The sequence below is a fragment of the Trichechus manatus genome, unplaced genomic scaffold (genome assembly GCF_000243295.1).
Source record: "Trichechus manatus latirostris isolate Lorelei unplaced genomic scaffold, TriManLat1.0 scaffold00077, whole genome shotgun sequence".
Taxonomy (NCBI): domain Eukaryota; kingdom Metazoa; phylum Chordata; class Mammalia; order Sirenia; family Trichechidae; genus Trichechus; species Trichechus manatus.
Genome location: NW_004444013.1, coordinates 300062 through 320562, shown reverse-complemented (window position 1 = coordinate 320562; position 20501 = coordinate 300062). Strand labels below are relative to the sequence as shown.

Genomic DNA, 20501 nt, shown 5'->3' with positions numbered 1-20501 from the left:
GTTCTACTCTGTCACACATGAGGTAACCATGAGTTGGAACAGACTTAATGGCAATGGGTTTAGGTTTTATCAAGTTATCCCATTGCCACATCAACTAAATATTGTATTTTCAATATCCAAATCGAAGACAAAAATTATAAACCCACCAAAATAATGACAAATACAGGTCCTGTGAAGCTCCAGATAAATCCTCTATGGCGGTTAAGCCAGCAGCTGAAAAACAGAATAAATAAACAATGTTACATCTCTTCATAACAAGAAGCAAATGCATAAAATTAAAAAAATATATAAGTCGTTTTCTAAGCTGTAACATAGGAATTGAATGAGGGAGACATAAATAATCACAACAACAGTAACAGTAATAACAATAAAAAATTAACAGCTACTAACTTTCATTGGAAGGAGCCCTGGTGGCACAGTGGTTAAAGCACTCGCTGCTGACTGAAAGATTGGCAGTTCGAACCCATCAGCCACTCTGCAGGAGAAAGATGTGGCAGTCTGCTTCCCCAAACATTACAGCTTTAGAAACCTTATGGGGCAGTTCTACTCTGACCTATAGGGTCACTATGAGTCGGAATCGACTCAACGGCAATGACTTAACTAACGTTCATTGGGAACTTGCTATGTTCTAGGCATTGTGCTAAGCAGGTTAAGTACGTTGTCCTACTTAATCTTCACAATCTTTTTTTTTAAAAAAGAAATTGTGGTGAAAATATACACAACGAAACATTTGCCAGTTCAGTAATTTCTACATGTATAATTCAGTGACATTGACTTCAAAATCTTTTGAGAGAGGTGTGATGAGCTCCATTTCGTAGATGAATAAGTCAAGGATTTCAGAGGTAAGCAATTTTTCAAGCCATTCAGATAAGCATACAGGGCCCACTGAATGTTGCAGTCATTAGATTACCAGAATTCGATAACACAATCAGAACTATGACTCCAAATAAACTGGGGTTTCTCAACCTTAGCACTGCTGACATTTGGGGCTGGATGATTCTTTGCAGTGGGGGCTGTCCTGTGTTTTTGCTGGATGCTTAGAAGCATCCCTGGGGTCCCTCACTGGTGCTAACGGTTAACTGCTTAGCTACTAATCAAGAGGTTGGCAGTTCAAACCCATCCAGTGGTGCTGTGGAAGAAAGACTTGGCAATATACTCCCAAAAGATCAAAACAAACAAACAAACAAACAAACAAACCCTTTGCCATCAAGTCGATTCAGACTCATCGCAGTCCCATGTGTTACAGAGTAGAACTGCTCCACAGGGTTTTCTCGGCTGTAATATTTATGGAAGTAGACCACCAGGTCTTTCTTCCGCAGCACCACTAGATTTTTCAAACTACATAACTTTTTCGGTTAGTGGCTGAGTGCAAACCACTTGTGCCACCCAGGACTCTTCCAGAAGATCACAGTCATTAAAAACCCTATGGAGCACAGTTCTACTCTGACACATGTGGGTTCACCTGAGTTGGAGTTGACTCATGGCAACTGGTTTTAGCAGCATCCCTGGGCTCTACCCACTAGATGGCAGTAGCACCCCCTAGTTGTGACAACCAAAAATGTCTCCAGACAGTACCAAGTGCCCAGAATCACCCCCTAGTTGAAATCCACTGGGACAGACCAATAGCAGAGCAAATATATATTTGGCTTTAGTAACTATTATATTTAGTTTCAACTAAATTTTCTCCTATAAATTGCAATGTGCTGTTTTCTCAAGTCGTATTTCAAAAGATCCCGTTTGCTCCTTCGTTTGATGTATGCTGTTTTATGTGTCATTTTATTTCTTTTCCCAAAGTCATCCCTAGCCTAAAGTCATGATTGCTTATTTGTTGCTAAATTTCTTTGCAAATTTGAAGAGATTACAAAGAAGGCAAATTTGTAGATGTGGAAGGCAGAATACACTCTCTCCTCACTTATCGACAGACATGGTTAGTTTCCAAAGACCAGGTCATTATGGGAAACTGGCTTTATGCAAAAATGGAGAGACTGTTTCCTCCATTTCAGTTATAGGTCTGTACTGTCAGCAGGACAGTAGCTTCCCAATAACCTGACAGGCAGAAAATGTAGGTGGGCGCTACATGTCCCACTGGTCATGTTAATGTGCAAGACAGTCAGATAGTAGTTTTTTTCTTTTGCCATAAATGTGAAATGTCAGATAATGAGATGGTCAATAAGTGAGGTGAAGGTGCAAAAAGATGTAAAAAGATATACAAAGGAGCCCTGGTGGCACAGAGGGTAAGCACTTGGTTGCTAGTTGAAAGGTTGGCAGTTCAAACCCCGCAGCTGGTCTATGGGAGAAAGATGTGGCAGTCTGCTTCTGTAAAGATTACATCCTTGGAAACCCCACGGGGCAGCTCTACTCTGACCTATAGGGTCACTATGAGTCAGAATTGACTTCGTGGCCATGGATAAAGATAAAAAAGTCCTAATCCCCAGAACTGGTGAATCTGTTACCTAACATGTCAGGAGAGACTTTGCAGATGTGATTAAATTAAGGACCTTGAGGCAGAAAGGTTAGCCCAGATTATTCAGGTGGGCCCAATGTAATTACAAAACTCGTTGCCACTGAGTTGATTCCAATGTGCTTTAGAGTAGAACTGTGCTCCATAGGGTTTTCTTGGCTGTAATCTTACAGAAGCAGATGGCCAGGCCTTTTCTTCATGGCAGCACTGGATGGATTCAAACCACCAACCTTTCAGTTAGCAGTCAAGTACTTAACTATCTGTGCTACCCAGGGACCTTAAATGCAATCACAAGGGTCCTTAAAAGTGGAAGCAGCAGAAGATCAGATGGAGATGTGAAGACTGGCCAGAGATGTGATGTTGCTGGCTTTGAAGATGGAGGAGCGGGCCATGAGTCAAGAAATGTGGGTGCACTCTAGAATCTGGAAAGGCAAGAAAACGGATTCTCCCCTGAAGTCTCCAGAAAGAACGCAACTCTACCAACACCTTGATTTTAACTGATGTGTTGTTTTAAGCCACCAAGTTTGAGCCAATTTCTGGTGGCAGTAATAGAAAATGAACGCAGTAGGAAATTAAGAAATCAAATAATATATAATATTCAAAAGTTACCTCCTGAGAGCTCCCTCCCCTGACCACACAGTATAAAATAACACTGATATGATGGCTGCTCCATGTGATTAATGTAATTGATATCACTAAATTGTACACCCAAAAAATGTTGAATTGGCAAATGTTGTGTTATATATATATTTGTTGTTGTTAGGTGTTGTCCCGTCAGCTCCAACTCATGGAGACCCTATGTATAACAGAACAAAACGCTGCTCAGTCCTGTGCCATCCTCACAATCATTGCTATGTTTGAGCCCATTGTTTCAGCCACTGTGTCAATCCATCTCATTGAGGGCCCTCCTCTTTTTCGCTGACCCTCTGTTTTACCAAGCATGATGTCCTTATCCAGGGATTGGTCCCTTCTGGTAACACGTCCAAAGTACACGAGACAAAGTCTCACCATCCTCGCTTCTAAGGAGCATTCTAGCTGTACTTTAAAAATATATATATATATATATCTACAAACAATAATAATATAAAAAAGGACAGGCAAAATTGGGCAGTCAAACGGAAAAGCAGTGGGCAAAATACCCCTCCACTAAGTAGGTCTTAAATAATAAGTTTTTATCCTTAAAGTTCCTATTGTACTCCAAGGGAGAAAGACCTGGTGATCTGCTTCCTTAAAGATTACAGCCTAGAAAACCCTATGCGGGTAATTCTACTTTGTCACATGGGGGTCTCCATGAGTTGGAATCGACTCAGCAGCACCTGACAACAGCAAAAACATACTTCCATTTGTGCATATTAGCTATTTTATCTGGAGGTCCATGGGGTCCCATTTAGTCAAGCCACTTTGTAAGTGCTGAAGACTAAATTTAAAGTTATTTTATTACTCATTGTGCCAGAGCATCCCTACACACTATGTGGTATTTTAGGGCAATGGGTACTATGACTATGGGAGATTCAGGCAAGGCAAGAGGGCCAATGGTTAAAATGAGGCATATCTATTTGTTCTTTATGTTCAGTAACTGTTGTTGGGTGCTGATAATTCTATTCCAACTCATAATGATCCCTAAGTGACAGAGTAGAACTGCCCCATGGGGTTTTCTTGGCTGTAATCTTTAAGGGAGCAGATGGCTAGATCTTTTCTCCCACAAAACCGCTGGTAGGTTTGAACCAACCTTTTGGTTAGCAGCCTAGAGCTTAACCACTGTGCCACCAGGGCTCCTTATTCAATAACTACCGTATGATAACGTTGTTGCTAGTTGTTATCGAGTCGATTTCAACTCATGATGACCTCATGTGATGTAGAGTGGAACAGCTCCATAGCGTTTTCAAGGCTGTAATCTTTTGGAAGCATATCTCCAGGCCTTTCTTCCAAGGCGCCTCTGGTTGGGCTTGAATCACTAACCTTTCTGCTAGTAGTTAAGCGCTTAACCATTTGTGCCACCTAGGGACTCCTCCCTATGATAATATGGAATTCCATGATTAAATTTAGTGGTACGCCCACATATAACTGTCATCTGAGCCCCAGGTTGATTATGGTTTGCCAACTAGTGTGTTTCAGCAGATGCTAAAGTTAATTCAAAAGGTTCATTGTAGAAGAACAAAAGTCAATCAGTAGTACTCTCTGATCTTTTTTGTGGTATGAATTATTTGAATAAATTCCAGCTATCCAGTTAGGTCAAAAAATAAATTAAATTAAAAATAAAATAACACCCACATACATTCCCATTCCTCTGATTTGCTTCCCTTCAATAGTACCTGTTATGACCAACATCATATTGTACATCTATTTATTTATTAAGAAGCCCTGGTGGTGCAACAGTTAAGCACTTGGCTGCCAACCAAAGGCTCTGCAGGAGAAAGACCCGGTAATCTGCTCCTGTAAAGATTACAGCCTAGGAAACTCTATGGGGCAGTTCTACTCTGTCACATGGGGTCACTAGGAGTCAAAATGGACTTGGCATCACCCAACAACAACATTTATTTATTGTCTGTTTTGTTTTCTGTTACCCACAACACCCAGAACAGTGCTTGTAGATGTTCAATGCATGTTTGTTGAATGAATAAAGGAACTAACCAATGCACCAGCACATATGAGCTCAGACATATAAGACTTCCCCATTCCAATCACACTTACTGAGTGCGGGTTGCATAATTACTGGATCCAACACCTGCAGACACAGCCACAATCACAGCTGGGACCCCATAGCCAAAAGGGTACATGAACCTCTTCTTGAAGTTTCTTGCACTAAGGTAGTTGGTCACCCTGAGGCTCCTGACAATTAAGAAAAGCTGCAGCCCTTCCAGGGGCATCCAGGTGAAGGAGGCCAGGTAGAGGTAGTGCAGTGCCCCAGCAATGACAGAGCACAGCTCCTGGAGAGGGGGAGAGTTAGGAGTATGTTATGCATTGAATTGTGTGCCCCAAAAATATGTGTCCACTTGGCAGGCCATGGTTCCCAGTATTGTGTGACTGTCCACCATTTTGGCATCCCATGTGATTTTCCTATGTGTTGTACATCCTATCTCTATGATGTTAATGAGGCATGATTAGAGGCAGTTATGTTAATGAGGCAAGACTCAATCTACAAGATTAGGTTGTATCTTGAGTCAACCTCTTTTGAGATACAAAAGACAGAAGGGAGCAGAGACACAGGAGGACCTCCTAACACCAAGAATGAACAACCAGCAGGGGAGTGTGTCCTTTGGACCCAGGGTCCCTACACTGAGAAGCTCCTAGACCATGGGGAAGATTGATGACAAGGGCCTTCCTCCAGAGCTGACAGAGAGAGAAAGCCTTCCCCTGGAGCTGACACCCTGAAATTGGACTTTTAGCCTCTTAGACTGTGAGAGAATAAACTTCTCTTTGTTAAAGCCATCTGTTTGTGGTATCTCTGTTATAGCAGCACTAGATAACTAAGACAGAGTATTTGATGAGTACACGGAGAACAGTGTCCATTATTCTTCGGGCATACAAGGTGTAAGTTCAATGGGACATAGCCACACAGCGCAAGATGTGCACGATGTCTGGTTGAGTTCTTGTACTTCTTTGATCCAGCTCCTGGGTGGCAAACTCAAACACTTACAGAGGGGCAGGCAGGCAGCATATATATTTCGCCAGGTTTAGGGAATCAAAGGGATTGGGAATGTGGTACGTGAGCCTCCTAAATGCAAAATCTCCAACAATTGTTTCCATGCAAGAGTGTGAGTCCAATATTGCCAGCATGTTCAGTCTTCTGAGAAAAACTGGAATTCTGGATTATTATGCAAAAGTTCCCTGTGTTTAAATGTAGGTGACTATTTGTGGTTAAAGATGTCATCTTGAAGACTAAGGTGTTCCTGACCCAAGCCATGGTGTTTTTCAATCGCCTCATATGCATGTGGAAGCTGGACAATGAATAAGGAAGACCAAAGAAGAATTGAATTATGGTGTTGGAGAAGAATATTGAATATACCATGGACTGCCAAAAGAAAGAACAAATCTGTCTTGGAAGAATTACAGCCAGAATGTTCCTTAGAAGAAAGGATGGTGAGACTACATCTCACATACTTTGGACATGTTATCAGGAGGGATCAGTCCCTGGAGAAGGGCATCATTCTTGGTAAAGTAAAGGGTCAGCAAAAAAGAGGAAGACCCTCAACATGATGGATTGACACAGTGGCTGCAACAATGGGCTCAAGCATAGCAACAATTGTGAGGATGGCGCAGGACCAGGCAGTGTTTTGTTCTGTTGTACATGGGGTCACTATGAATCTGAACTGACTCAATGGCACCTAACAACAACAATAACATTTGTGGTTAAAGTGCTTGCCTGCTAATCAAAAGGTTTGTCAGTTCAAACCCACCAGCTGCTCCTTGGGAGAAAGATGTGGCAGTCTATGTCCATAAAAATTTACAGCCTTGGAAACCCTATGGGGTCGCTATGAGTTGGAATCTACTTAATGGCAATGAGTTTTTGTTTTCTTAACTTTATTGTAGTGAAAACACACATAACAAAACATATGACATCTCAACAATTTCTACATGTATAATTCAGTAACATTGATTACGTTCTTCAAGTTGTGCAACCATTCTCGCTATCCTTTTCCCAAAATATTCCACCACCATTAACATAAACTCAGTGTCCCCTAAGCAAAAACTCCCCCTCCCCTCCCCCTCCCACCCCTGATAACCACTAATAATCTTTGGTTTCTATATATTTGCTGATTTCATGTAAGTGAGATCCTTCAGTATTTGTTCTATTGTTACTGACCTAGTTCACTCAGCATATTTTCAAGATTCATCCATGTTGTGGCATTTATCAAGACTTCATTTCTCTTTGTAGCTGAGTAATATTCCATTGTATGTATATTTATTGTATATCTACATTATGTTTATTCATCTGTTAATGGGCATTTTGATTGCCTCCACCTTTTGGCTATTGTGAAAAGTGCTGTAATGAACTTTAGTGTACAGGTTTCTGTTTCTGTTCCTGCCTTCACTTCTTCTGGGTATACACCTAGGATTGGAATTGCTGGGCAGGCTACTATTTTTTAATTAAAAAACTCAGTCATAAAGAAAAATGAAGTCCTGGTACATGCTACAGCATGGATGAACCTTGAAAACATTATGCTGAGTGAAGCGAGTCAGTCTCAAAAGGACAAATACTGTATGATTTCACTTATATAAAATAAGCAAATATATAGAAATCAAAGATTATCAGTGGTTACCGGGTGTGGGAGGGAAGGGGAAAGGGAGAGTCATTGCTTAGGGGGCATTGAATTTCTGTTAATGTGGTGGAATAATTTGTAGGAGAGTGATGATAGTTATACAACATGAGAAAAGTAATCAGTGTCACTGAATTGTACATGCAAAAATTGTTGACTTCACAAATGTTTTGCTGTATATATTTTTACCACAATTAAAAGAAAAAACAAATACTCAGAAGACTCAACACAAAACTGCTGGCCAGTTAGACCTAGGAAATAATTTTGTGACCTTAAATTTAGATTAATCTTGCTTGTGCATATCAAAACAATCCAGGAGAGATTTGACCCCTATGTTTAAAGGTCCTCCATTTAGGAAAATCACCACCAATCTACCAGTTTGTTGTACTGGGGTGGTTTTCATGCTGCTTTGATGCTGGAAGCTATGCCACTGGTATTTCAAATACCAGCAGGGTCACCCATGGTGGACAGGTTTCGGCGGAGCTTCCAGACTCAGACAGACTAGGAAGAAAGGCCAGGTGATCTATTTCCAAAAATTATTCAACGAAAACCCTATGGATCACAACAGAACATTGTCTGATATAGTGCTGGAAGATGAGCTCCTAGGTTGGAAGGCACTCAAAATACACAGTGGCCACAACAATGGACTCGAACATGCTAACGGTTGTGAAAATGGTACAGGACCATTTCGTTCTGTAGTACATGGGGTCACCATGAGTCAACGGTAACTAACAACAACAGTTTGGGAAATGCCCAAAGATAATCCAACAGCCTTAGGTAGCCAGGTTGTCTTGGGTCATAGTCTGGTCTGGGAGCTTCTCAGCACAGGGACCCTGGGGCCAAAGGATGCAGTATTCTCCTGGCTCTTGTTTCTTGGTGGTATGAGGTTTGTCATGGTTTGAATTATGTCCCCCCAAAAATGTGTGTATCAATTTGACTGGGCCATGATTCCCAGAATTATGTGGTTGGCCTCCATTTTGTGATTGTAATTTTATGTTAAAGAGGATTAGGGTGGGATTGTAACACCACCTTTACCCAGGTCACATCCCTGCTCCAATGTAAAGGGAGTTTTTCTGGGGTGTGGCCTGTACCACCTTTTATCTCTCAAGAGATAAAAGGAAAGGGAAGCAAGGAGAGAGCTGGGGCCCTCATACCATCATGAAAGCAGTGCCGGGAGCAGAGCACGTCCTTTGGACCGGGTTCCCTGCACAGAGAAGCTCGTAGTCTGGGAGAACACCAAAGAGAAGAAGGTCGACAGAAAAAGCCTTCCCCTGGAGCCGACGCCCTGAATTTGGACTTTTAGCCTACTTTAACTGTGAGGAAACAAACTTCTCTTCGTTAAAACCATCCACTTGTGGTATTTCTGTTGTAGCAGTACTAGATGACTAAGACAAGGTTCCATTGTCTCTCTGCTCACTTCTCTCTTTTATATCTCAAAAGAGATTGGCTTAAAACAGAACCTAATCTTGTAGATTGAGTCCTGCCTCATTAACATAACTGCCTCTAATGCTGCCTCATTAACATCATAGAGGTAGGATTTACAACACACAGGAAAATCACATCAGATGACAAAATGGTGGACAATCACACACTACTGGGAATCACGGTCTAGCCAAATTGATACACATTTTTAGAGGACACGATTCAGTCCATCACACCACTAAAAAAAAAAAAACCTCATTGCCATTGAGTCGATTCATAGGGTTTCCAAGGCTGTAATCTTTATGGAGGCAGAACACCAACCACATCTTTCTACCATGGAGCAGCTGGTAGGTTCGAACCACTGACCTTGAAACTGACCAGTAAGCAGCCAAGCACTTACCCACTATGCCACCAGGGCTCCTTCCACTAGCCACACATGGGTTACTTATATCTAAATTCATTAAAATTAAACAAAATAAAAAATTCAGTTCCTCATCTCTATTTGCCTGGAGCAACAGAAGGAGAAGGAAAGTCAACAACAGGAGGAGAGAACAGGGGTGTAGGGAGGGTAATGCGCATCTGGCGAAATCTATAAGTTGTGCCCCATCCCCAAAATTTCAAGATGAATAGACGTTGATAGCAGTGATGCTGTCAGCAGAAATGTCTTCTCCCCTCTTGTCTGGCTGCCTCAGTCAGGCACCTTTCATATTTGTGGCATCTCAGAATGTCATTCCATGCCTTGTCTGGCACCCCCTTGGACTTGTGCCCAGGGGCAAGTGGCCCCTGTAGTCCACCTTGCTACACCTCTGGGAGGATATGGAATGCGTGGCTAATTGCCTTCTTTTGTCGTGAGACCAGAACTGGATGGCGCCCGGCTACAATGACTGAATATTCTGATCAAAGATTCTCTAGAAGAATCCTGATCAAAGGGGTGGGGGGATGCAGAACAGAATTTCAAATTCTTAGTGGAATTCATACTTTCTGGAGCCATTGAGGCTGAATGAACCTCAAAACTATTGCCCTGAGATAATCTTTAAATCTTAAACCAAAAATATCCCTGAAGTCTGCTTTAAGCCAAACAATAAACCAAAAACCAAACCTGCTGCCATCGAGTCAACTCTGACTCATAGCAAATTAGTAAAGAATGTCTGCCTTGAGCATCGTGTTCTAAGAACTAGCTCTATGGGATCAAATTGACAATAGCAACTCAAAAGGTTAGATACGAAACTTAGGGGGCAGTGATTTTATGTTAATGGTGGAGGAACAACTCAGACAAGGAGGGTGAGAATGGTTGCACAACTTGGAGAATGTAATCAATGTCACTGAACTGTACATGAAGAAATTGTTGAATTGGTGTATGTGTTCTATTGTGTATATTCTCAACAACAATAACAAAAATAAAATAAATTATTTAAAAAAAATTCAGTTCCTCAGTTGCACCAGCTACATTTCAAGTGCTCAGTAGTCACACGTGACTAGGGGCTACCATACTGAAGAGCATAGATATAGAACATTCCTTTCTCAGCAGAAAGTCCTACTGAAAAGAGATGGTGTAGATTTTGGTAAGGAAGGCAAATGTGTCCCCTTGATTAGGTGAGGGACCCTTGGGTTCTTGCCTGAAATGTCACAACAGCCTACTGAATTATTTCAGCAGAGTTACTTCCTCTTCTTGAGCCTCAGGTTTCCCATGTTCAAATACATGAGTTTGACTGCTATTGTTAGGTGCTGTGGAGTTGGTTCTGATTCATAGCAACCCTATGTATAACAGAACAAAACACTGCCCAGTCCGGCGCCATCCTCAAAATCGTTGCTAAGTTTGAGCCCATTGTTGCAGCCACTGAAACATCACCAGTTCTCATCAAGTAGATTCCAACTCACGGTGACACGATGTGTGTCAGGGTAAAACTGCACCCCATTTCATTGGCTGATTTTTTGGAAGTAGATGGCCAGGCCTTTCTTCCTAGGTCCTTCTGGATGGGTTTGAACCACCAACCTTCTGGTTAGTAGTCAAACAGTTAACTGTTTGCACCACTCAGGGACTTCCTCCTGCATTTGACTAGAGTCATGGTTTTCACCATTTTCTGGCCAAGGAACTCTTTGTTATAACACTGTTATCCAGAAATTGACAGCAGAAAAATAGGCAGCTGATGGCGGTGAGTCCATTTGCCACCAGGAGTCCCTGGGTGGCACAAGCGGTTAAGCACTCAACTACTAACCGAAAGGTTGGCTGTTCAAACTCACCTAAAGGCACCTTGGAAGAAAGCCCTGGCAATCTACTTCTGAAAGGTCACAGCTATGAAAACCCTATGGTGCACAGTTCTACTCTGCACACATGGGGTTGCCGTGAGTCAGAATCCACTCAACACAGCTGGCTTGGTTTGGTTGTTTTGGTTGGCAGTGAAGGCAGTGGACTGTCCAGCGAACTTCTCTGAACTTCCCTCATCCTCCTGTTTCCAGCTGCCCCTGCTGGGCCTCCATGGAACATAGCTGAAAAGTCACTGGAAATTTTCACAAAAAGTGAGTTTCAGCTATTTCTCCTACCTTGGGCTCGGTCTGGTTGATGCCTGTGAGGAAGAGCAGGTGGGCCAGGAAGAGGCTGCAGATGGAGTGAGGTGCTGGTATTCTGGATGGGCCTGCACAGGAGGAAGGTGAGGGCCGCCAGGAGGAGGTGCAGCAGAGAGAGGCTCAGCCCCACATAGGTGATCACAGCCAGCGCTGGGTCCTCCTGGGTCCAGCAAGAGAGAATGCAATGGTCACTCCATCCTTCTTTATTTTTTTAATTAATTAATTAATTTTATTTTTTATTCTTGTTGAGAATATACACAGCAGAACATGACACCAATTCAACAGTTTCTACATCTACAATTCAATGACGTTGACTACATTCTTCAAGTTGTGCAACGATTCCTCCGTTTGCAAATTGATCCTCCCCCATTAACATAAACTCACTGCCCCTAAATTTTCTATCTATTCTTGCAAGTTGCTGTTGTCAATTTGATCCCATACAGATCACAAAAAGAAGCACAATTCCTCAAGGCAGACATTCTGTCAAATAAAGCCCTTTCTTGTTGTGTGAAAGTCGCTAAAGTTTTAGAGATTTTAGACTTGAATCTGGATTTGTTTATGGTAATTGTTTTTGTAGGTGGGTGCTGTCGAGTCGATTCTGACTCATAGTGACCCCATGTGACAGAGTAGTACTGCCCCATAGGGTTTTCTTGGCTGTAATCTTTACGGAAGCAGATCGCCAGGTCTTTTTCCTGTGGAGCCTCTGGGTGGGTTTGAACCACCAACCTTTCAGTTAGCTGCCGAGCACTTAACCATTGTGCCTCCAGGGCTCCTTTATGTGTGTGGTGAAATGAGTTCCTTTATGTGGTCTTTTGCCTTGGTTCTTTGGGGAGAAAAAAAAGAAAGAAAAACAAAAAATAGCTTGAGAGATTTTTCCCTTAAGCCATTAGGAGTTACCCCAGAGGGTTTATTACTTTTGTCCAGGTTGATTGTCATTTCCTGGGTAAGCTGTAAACAGCTTGTTTGATACTTTTTTTCTGGTGCTGGGCTGCAGCCTACTCTGTGATAGATATGAAATATGCAGATGAAATGTCTATAGCCTACTATGCAAAGGAAGTATCTGTGGCCTCCGGAGAGAGGAGGGCCATGCCTTGAAATTGACAACGAATTTGTGAATATAGGCAGTTAACCCCACAGAGGTTTTTCAGACAGAAAGAAGCCAGAAGGAGAAGGCAGAAGACAGGAATCAGGAAGAAGTAGAAAGGAGAAAAGGCAAGAAAGAAGAAGCAGAGAGAAAGAAGGCAAAGAACCTCCTGAAAGAGCTGTAACATGGGTCAAGGGCTGTCACACTGAAGACAGTGACAGGCCTGGAAGGGGCCCGGTGGCAGAGTTGGTGGTGACAGACGGCAGGCCCAAGAGGAGCCTGTCCTCCAGGGGCTGCGAGGAGGCCTGCACAGCTGAGAGGAGCTGAGAGAGCTGTCCTGCACTGAAGAAGGGAGGCTTTGCTTCCTGATCTTGAATTGTAGCCTGTTGATCCTGATCCTGAGTTGTATCCTGTTACTTCCTTAATAAACCACATAACCATAAGTATGGTATGTATGGTCTGTGAGTTCTACATGGCCATTGCAATGGATTATCAAACCCAGAAGAGAAGTAGAGAGTGCTGCGGAAGGAACGCTGGTGTCAGAATTGGTAAAAAGGTTGGAGAGTGGAGGTATGTCTGACCTCCACCTCATGGGAATCAGCCTTGGGCTGATCCTAATTCTCATTATTCCCCCTGAAGTTAGACAGGTTCTGACGCTACTACTGATACTACTCCACCATTTTACAATGTGTAATTAGGTGGGATTTTCCATCTGAAAATCATTTACCATCTACGAAAACAGGAAATGGATGCAGGTCCTGGACATGGGAAAGATAGAGATCCTCCTGTGCCTTGGGGGAGGGCAGGGCTACCATTGGCACCAGGGACAGGACCTACAGTGCCGTAATTAGGGCTGGCAACTCCAAGTCACTGCAGGACACCATACAGACTTATCACCACACGGCCATCCGCTTACTCGCAAACACCACCAATGTACCACCCCAGGCTTTCATTATTGGACTCTTTTGGGGGCAGTGCCAAGAAATCTGCATTTTTTTAAACAAGCACCCTTGATTCTTAGGCACCTATGAGAAACACTACATGACTTGTACTTCTTGGTCAAATTTCTGGAGAACTGGTGTCTAAGTGGTTAAGAGCTCGGCTGCTAAACAAAAGGTCAGCAGTTTGAATTGACCAGCTGCTCCCTGGACACCCTATGTGGCAGTTCTACTCTGTCCTATCGGGTTGCTATGAATTGGAATTCTGACTATGAGCCGGAATCGACTTGACGGCAGTGGATTTGGTTTTTATACTGAAAACCTTTTAGAAACAAAGGGCTTGTTTGAAAATATATCGCCATTCAATGTCAGGATGTAATCAATCCTATTTTTATCAAATGCAATAATGTTCTATTTCAATAAAAGTAGAGAACTAGTTGTCATCAGGTGGACACCAACTCATGGCGACCTCCTGTGGGTCAGAGTAAAATTGTGCTCCAGAGGGTTTTCAAAGGCTGATTTTTTGGACGCAGATCACCAGGCCTTTCTTCCGAGGCACCTCTGGGTGGGTGCAAACCTCTTACCTTTCTGTGGCAGAGTATGGTAACTGTTTGCACCACCCGGGGACTCGGTAACTTTAATCCAGTTGACGCCATGAGTACGGCAAAGCTGGAAAGGTGGCTGAAGCTACAGATGGTGTGATTTTCATCAGGAGAAATGACTCGGCAGCCTGCATTTGACCAAGATGACCCTTGCCAGTAGACGCAGATGGGCTTTTCATTGTTCTTCTTCACCTGGAGGATAATCACGTTGCTGCTTAATGCAGTCATTTAATAGCTAATATTTACTGATTTCCAATTGCTAGAAAAGGACATCATGGTTGATAAAGTAAGAGGTTCAGTGAAAATGAGGGAAACCCTCAATGAGATGGATTGACACAATAGCCACAACAATGAATCAAATGTACCAACAATCATGAAGATGGCATGGGACTGGGTAACATTTACCTTCTGTTATATACAAGGTCGCCATGAGTCAGGGACAATTTGACAGCTACTAACAACATTTACTGACTTTTTACTTTCCAACACATACTGAGCACTTTGTATAAGTTATCTCATTTAATCCTTAGAAAATCTCTTGAGGTAGATATCATATATCCACTTTACATAGCAGGAAACTGAGGTACCATATAATATGAAGTCCCTGGGTGGTGTAAACGGTTAATACACTTGGCTGCTAACCAAAAGGTTAGAGGTTCGAGTCCACTCAGAGGTGCCTGAGAAGAAAGACTTGGTGATCTACTTCCAAAAAACCAGCCATTGAAAACCGTACGGAGCACAGTTCTACTCTGAAACACATGGAGTCGCCATGAGTTGGAATCAGCTCTACAGCAATTGGTTAGTTGGCTATCACATAATACATAGAATGGGATTCCAGTCCTGGTATTTCTGACTTCAGAGCCCTAACGCTTAACCATCACACTTTACTGCTTCTCTCATGTGTATCATAAATGAGAATAGGAAGAAAAAAGAGGACAATTATTTTTTTTAAATGTCAAGGCATGTGACTGCGTGGAGGAGAGACTACATCTGTCTTACTGGCTATTGAATTCCCATCAATTAGTGTCACAATCATCACCATCACAGCCAACATTTATAGGGTGTCTACCATGTGTGCATGGTGACCCCAAGTGTTACAGAGTAGAATGGGTCCATAGAGTTTTTTTGACATAGACATGTTATCAGGAGAGACCAATCCCTGGAGAAGGACATTATGCCGGTAAAGTAAAGGGTCAGTGAAAAAGAGGAAGACCTTCAATGAGATGGATTGACACAATGGGATCACACATACCTACTATTGTGAGGATGGTGCAGGACTGGGCAACGTTTCATTCTGTTATACATAAGGTCACTATGAGTCAGAATTTACTCGGCGGCACCTAACAAAAACAACAATCTTTACCAAAGCAGATTGCCAGGCCTTTCTTCTGTGGTGCTTCTGGGTGAGTTCAAACTGCCAACCTTTAAGTTAGGATACGAGTGCAAACCATTTGTACCATCCAGGGACCAACACATGGGGTCGCCATGATTTGGAATTGACTCGGCAACAATGGGTTTGTTATTTTTTTGGTTCACCATGTGCGTGCTCCATTCTAAAGACTTTGCATGGGAATAACTCATTTAATCTCACAACAACCTATGATTTAGGTACTATTCAAACCAAAAACCCCATTGCTGTTGAGTCGATTCTGACTCATAGCAACCCTATAGGACAGAGTAGAACTGCCCTATAGGGTTTCCAAGCAGCTGCTGGTGGATTTGAACTGCCAACCTTTTGATTAGCAGCTGAGCTCTTAACCACTGCACTACCAGGGTTCCCTAGGTACTATTACTCTCTGTTTTACAGATTGACGAATGGAGACACATTCCCCAATCTGTACTTTAAAAAAAAAAAAATGCATTAACCATCTGCATCACTCAGGGACTCTGTATTATGTTAAATGAGGTTAAGTAGTATATATCCCCCAAGACATAGTAAATGCATAAAAGTGTTGGCTTGCTTGTTCTGTGATTCATAGTATAAAAGAACCTGCCCATTTAAGCTGCCACAAATGAAACAACTATGATTGGTCTCATTGCATCCCATTAGGGAGATAGAAAAGGGGCCAGAACTCTACTCTTTGAAGCAGTCGTCTTATCATGCACACAAAGTTTGATGGTAGGTTGGAAGCAAACGTCTCTATCTCCTCCTTTAATCCAGGGTCTAGGGTTCCAATCACTGGCAGAAGGACATCATGAGTGATAGAGAGTCAGTGAAAAAGAGGAAGACCCTCAACGAGATGGATTGACACAGTGGCTGCAATAATGGGCTCAAGCATAACAATGATTGTGAGGATGGTGCAGGATGTGGCAGTGTTTAGTTCTGTTGTACATAAGGTCACTATGATTCAGAAGCAACTCAACAGCACCTAACAACAACAGTGTGGGCTAGCTTAGCAAATTGCCTCTAAACAATAGACTATGGAGAAAGTGATGGGATATCAGAGGCGGGGCCAAGATAGCGGAGTAGTCAGATGCTTCCGGTGGACCCTCTTACAACAAAGACCCAAAAAAAAAACAGGTGAATCAATTATATATTACAATCTAGGAGCTCTGAACATCAAAGGCAAAGTTGAGGAACTGGACTGAGTGGCAGGGGGAGGGAGAGATGGTTCAGAAGCAGTGACAAGTTGTCAGACCTGACCCAGCAAGAGCCTGAGTCCTTCAGGCCTGATCAGCTCATGAGTGAGTGGTAGGCAAGCAAGCAGCAGTGCTCAGGAGGCATATTCTGTGCTGGGAGAGACCCAACAAGAAAGAGTCTACTCGGCCATCCAGAACCAGTGAGAAGCAGCCCTCAATCAGTGAAAAATAAGTATTTGCATTCGGCCTACCGCGAGAATCAAAAACATCCCCCTTAGGGAAAAACCTATCTCCCATTTACCTCCCCACTCCCTGCTCTGCACTGGTCCTGGACCGGCTTCAGCAATTGTCAACTCCCCTGGGCTGGAAGTAGGATCTGTCACATGCCCTGAACTATTCTCCCGGCCTTGGAGAGGGAACAAATGAACAAACAGGGGAAAAAATAAACTGCCAGCCCCGCTAAGCCAGGAACTCAGGGTAGGCACAGCTCATTTGCCTAGCACAGGCATAAGGGACCCACGGACTTTGAGTGCATTTCCCCTTTCCCCCTGCATAGTCTTGTGTGGGCCCATTTCAACAGTGTAGGTCCTCATTACTGCAGTACAACAGGGTATATACCGGAAGTCTAACTTCAACTGTTTCAGCTGTGAAGTGGCAGGTTCGTGACATTTGATACTGCTCAGCTCATTAAGCAGGATTTTCACCTACTCACATCAGGGGCCATGCCACCCAGCCACCTGCGATAGGGGCCCAAGAATAAGAGATGCCCCCCAATCCTTACAGCCAACACCACTGGGTGTTCATAGTCTGGCTGCAAAACTCACCCAACTAGGGACTCTAGGGAACAGGGACATGCCTTCCTCCTGGACACTCAGGGGTGGCTGTCAGCCCCCCGCCCTGCTCAAAGTGTGTCCCCCTGCTGCAGCCAGATGCCTTTGCCTACACCAATCACCCATGCCTGTCTAGGACTGTAGGTGAGAGACTGCACCACACACTTGTTGGCTATCTACCTGTGCACCTGAGCTGAATCCATACAGGAGGAGTGGGTAGATGCCTGAGCTCACATACCTAGTAATAGATCTAACCACCTGGAGACAGGACATTAGAGCTTCAAAAGTGCCAACAATCAAACTAGCTCACATGAGCAGCCTATTTGGGCATATTAAAACGAAACAAGAAGCTAGGACACAGTAAGCAAGCAAACATAAAATAAATAAATATAATAACTTATTGATGGCTCAGAGACATCAGTCAATATCAAATCACATAAAGAAGCAGTCCATGATGGCTTCAGAAATCTTCCAAAAAAAAGAAACTAGAAACCTAGAGGATGAAAATTTCTTGGAATTACTGGAAGCAGAATACAAAAGATTAATATACAGAACTCTTCAAGAGATTAGGAAGGAAATTAAACAAAACACAGAACACAGAATAGAGGAAATTAAAAAGATTGAGAAGAGCATAATGACAAATTTAACAGGCTACAAGAATCCATAAGAGAGAGAGCAATCAGAAATCCACAAGATTAACAATAAAATGTCAGTATTAGATAACTCAATAGAAAGTCATAGGAGCAGAATTAAGGCAATAGAAGTCAGAATTAGTGAGACTGAAGATAAAGCACTTGACATCAACTTATTTGAGGAAAAATCAGATAAAAGGATTTAAAAAAATGAAGAAATCCTAAATTATGTGGGATTCTATCAAGAGGAATAACCTATGAGTGACTGGATTACCAAAACTGGGGGGATAACAGAAAATACAGAGAGAATTGTTGAAGATTTGTTGGCAGAAAACTTCCCTGTTATTGTGAAAGATGACAAGCTATCTCTTCAAGATGCTCATCAAACCCCACATAAGGCAGATCCCAAGAGAAAGTCACCAAGATATATTATAATCAAACTTGCCAAAACCAAAGATAAAGAGAGAATTTTAAGAGCAACTAGGGATAAACGAAAAGTCATCTACAACTGAGAGTCAATAATAATAAGCTCAGACTACTCAGTAGAAACCATGCAGGCAAGAAGGCAAAGGGGTGACATATATAAAGCCTTGAAGGAAAAAAAATGCCAGGCAAGAATTACATATCCAGCAAAACTGTCTCTCAAATATGATGGCGAAATTAGGGCATTTCCAGATAAACAGAAGTTGAGGTAATTTGCAAAAACCAAACCAAAATTACAAGAAATACTAAAGGAAGTCCTCCAGTTAGAAAATCAATAACATCAGATAACAACCCAAGACTAGAACACAGGACAGAGCAAACAGATATCAACCCAGATAGGGAAGTCACAAAAATAAACCAAAGCAAAAACACTGAAAATATGGAAACAGATGTCAATATGTAAAAGATGACAACATTAAAACAAAAGAGGGACTTAAAAAATGTAGACATAGATTTTTCATATGGAGAGGAAGTCAAGGCGATACAAAGAAATAAAACACTGGTATAAACTTGGAAAAATACAGGTAAATATTAAGATAACCATAAAGGAAACTAACAGTCCTACAAGTCAAATAAAAAAAAAAACCTAGAAAAATATAAAGACTCAGCAAATACAAAATCAGTAACAATGAAAAAGATGAAAAGAAAATACATAAAGAAAAATGACTCAGCACAGAAAATTAAGTGGAACAAAGCAACTGTGAACAACGCACAAAAAAAGACATCAAAATGACAGCACTAAACTCGTACTTATCAATAATTACGCTGAATGTAAATGGACTAAATGCACCAATAAAGAGACAGAGAGTGGCAGATTAGATTAAAAAACAAGATCCGTCTATATGCTGCCTACAAGAGACACATGTTAGACTTAAAGACACAAACAAATTAAAACTCAAAGGTTGGAAAAAATATATCAAGCAAACAACACTCAAAAAAGAGCAGGAATGGTAATATTAATCTCTGACAAAATAGACTTTAAAGTAAAATCCACCACAAAGGAGAAGGAAGGACACTATATAATAATTAAAGGGTCAATACACCAGGAGGACATAACTATAATAAATATTTATGCACCCAAAGACAGGGCTCCAAAATACATAAAACAAACTCTAACAGCACTGAAAACAGAGATAGACAGCTCCACAATAGTAGTAGGAGACTTCAACACACCACTTTCGGTGAAGGACAGAACATCCAGAAAGAAGCTCAACAAAGACCCGGAAGAGCTAAATGCTACAATCAACCAACTTCATCTCATAGACATATACCAAACACTCCACCCAACAGCAGCCAAGTATACTTTCTTTTCAAACCCACATGGAACATTCTTCAGAATAGACCACATATTAGGCCATAAAGCAAGCCTTAACAAAATCCAAAGCAACGAAATACTACAAAGCATCTTTTCTGACCATAAAGCCATAAAAGTAGAAATCAATAACAGAAAAAGCAAGGGGAAAAAAATCAAACACATGGAAACTGAACAACACTTTGCTCAAAAATTACTGGGTTATGGAGGAAATTAAGGATGGAATAAAGAAAATCATAGAATCAAATAAGAATGAAAACACATCCTACTAAAACCTTTGGGACACAGCAAAAGCAGTGCTCAGAGGTCAGTTTATAGCAATAAATGGGCACAT

The 20501-nt window shown here is 42.0% G+C and overlaps 1 pseudogene; it reads right to left on the bottom strand.

Moving 5' to 3' along the window:
- Positions 1-14558, bottom strand: part of LOC101340837 (putative adhesion G protein-coupled receptor E4P) — a 145146-nt pseudogene extending 130588 nt beyond the window's left edge.
- Between the last annotated feature and the right edge of the window lie 5943 nt (positions 14559-20501).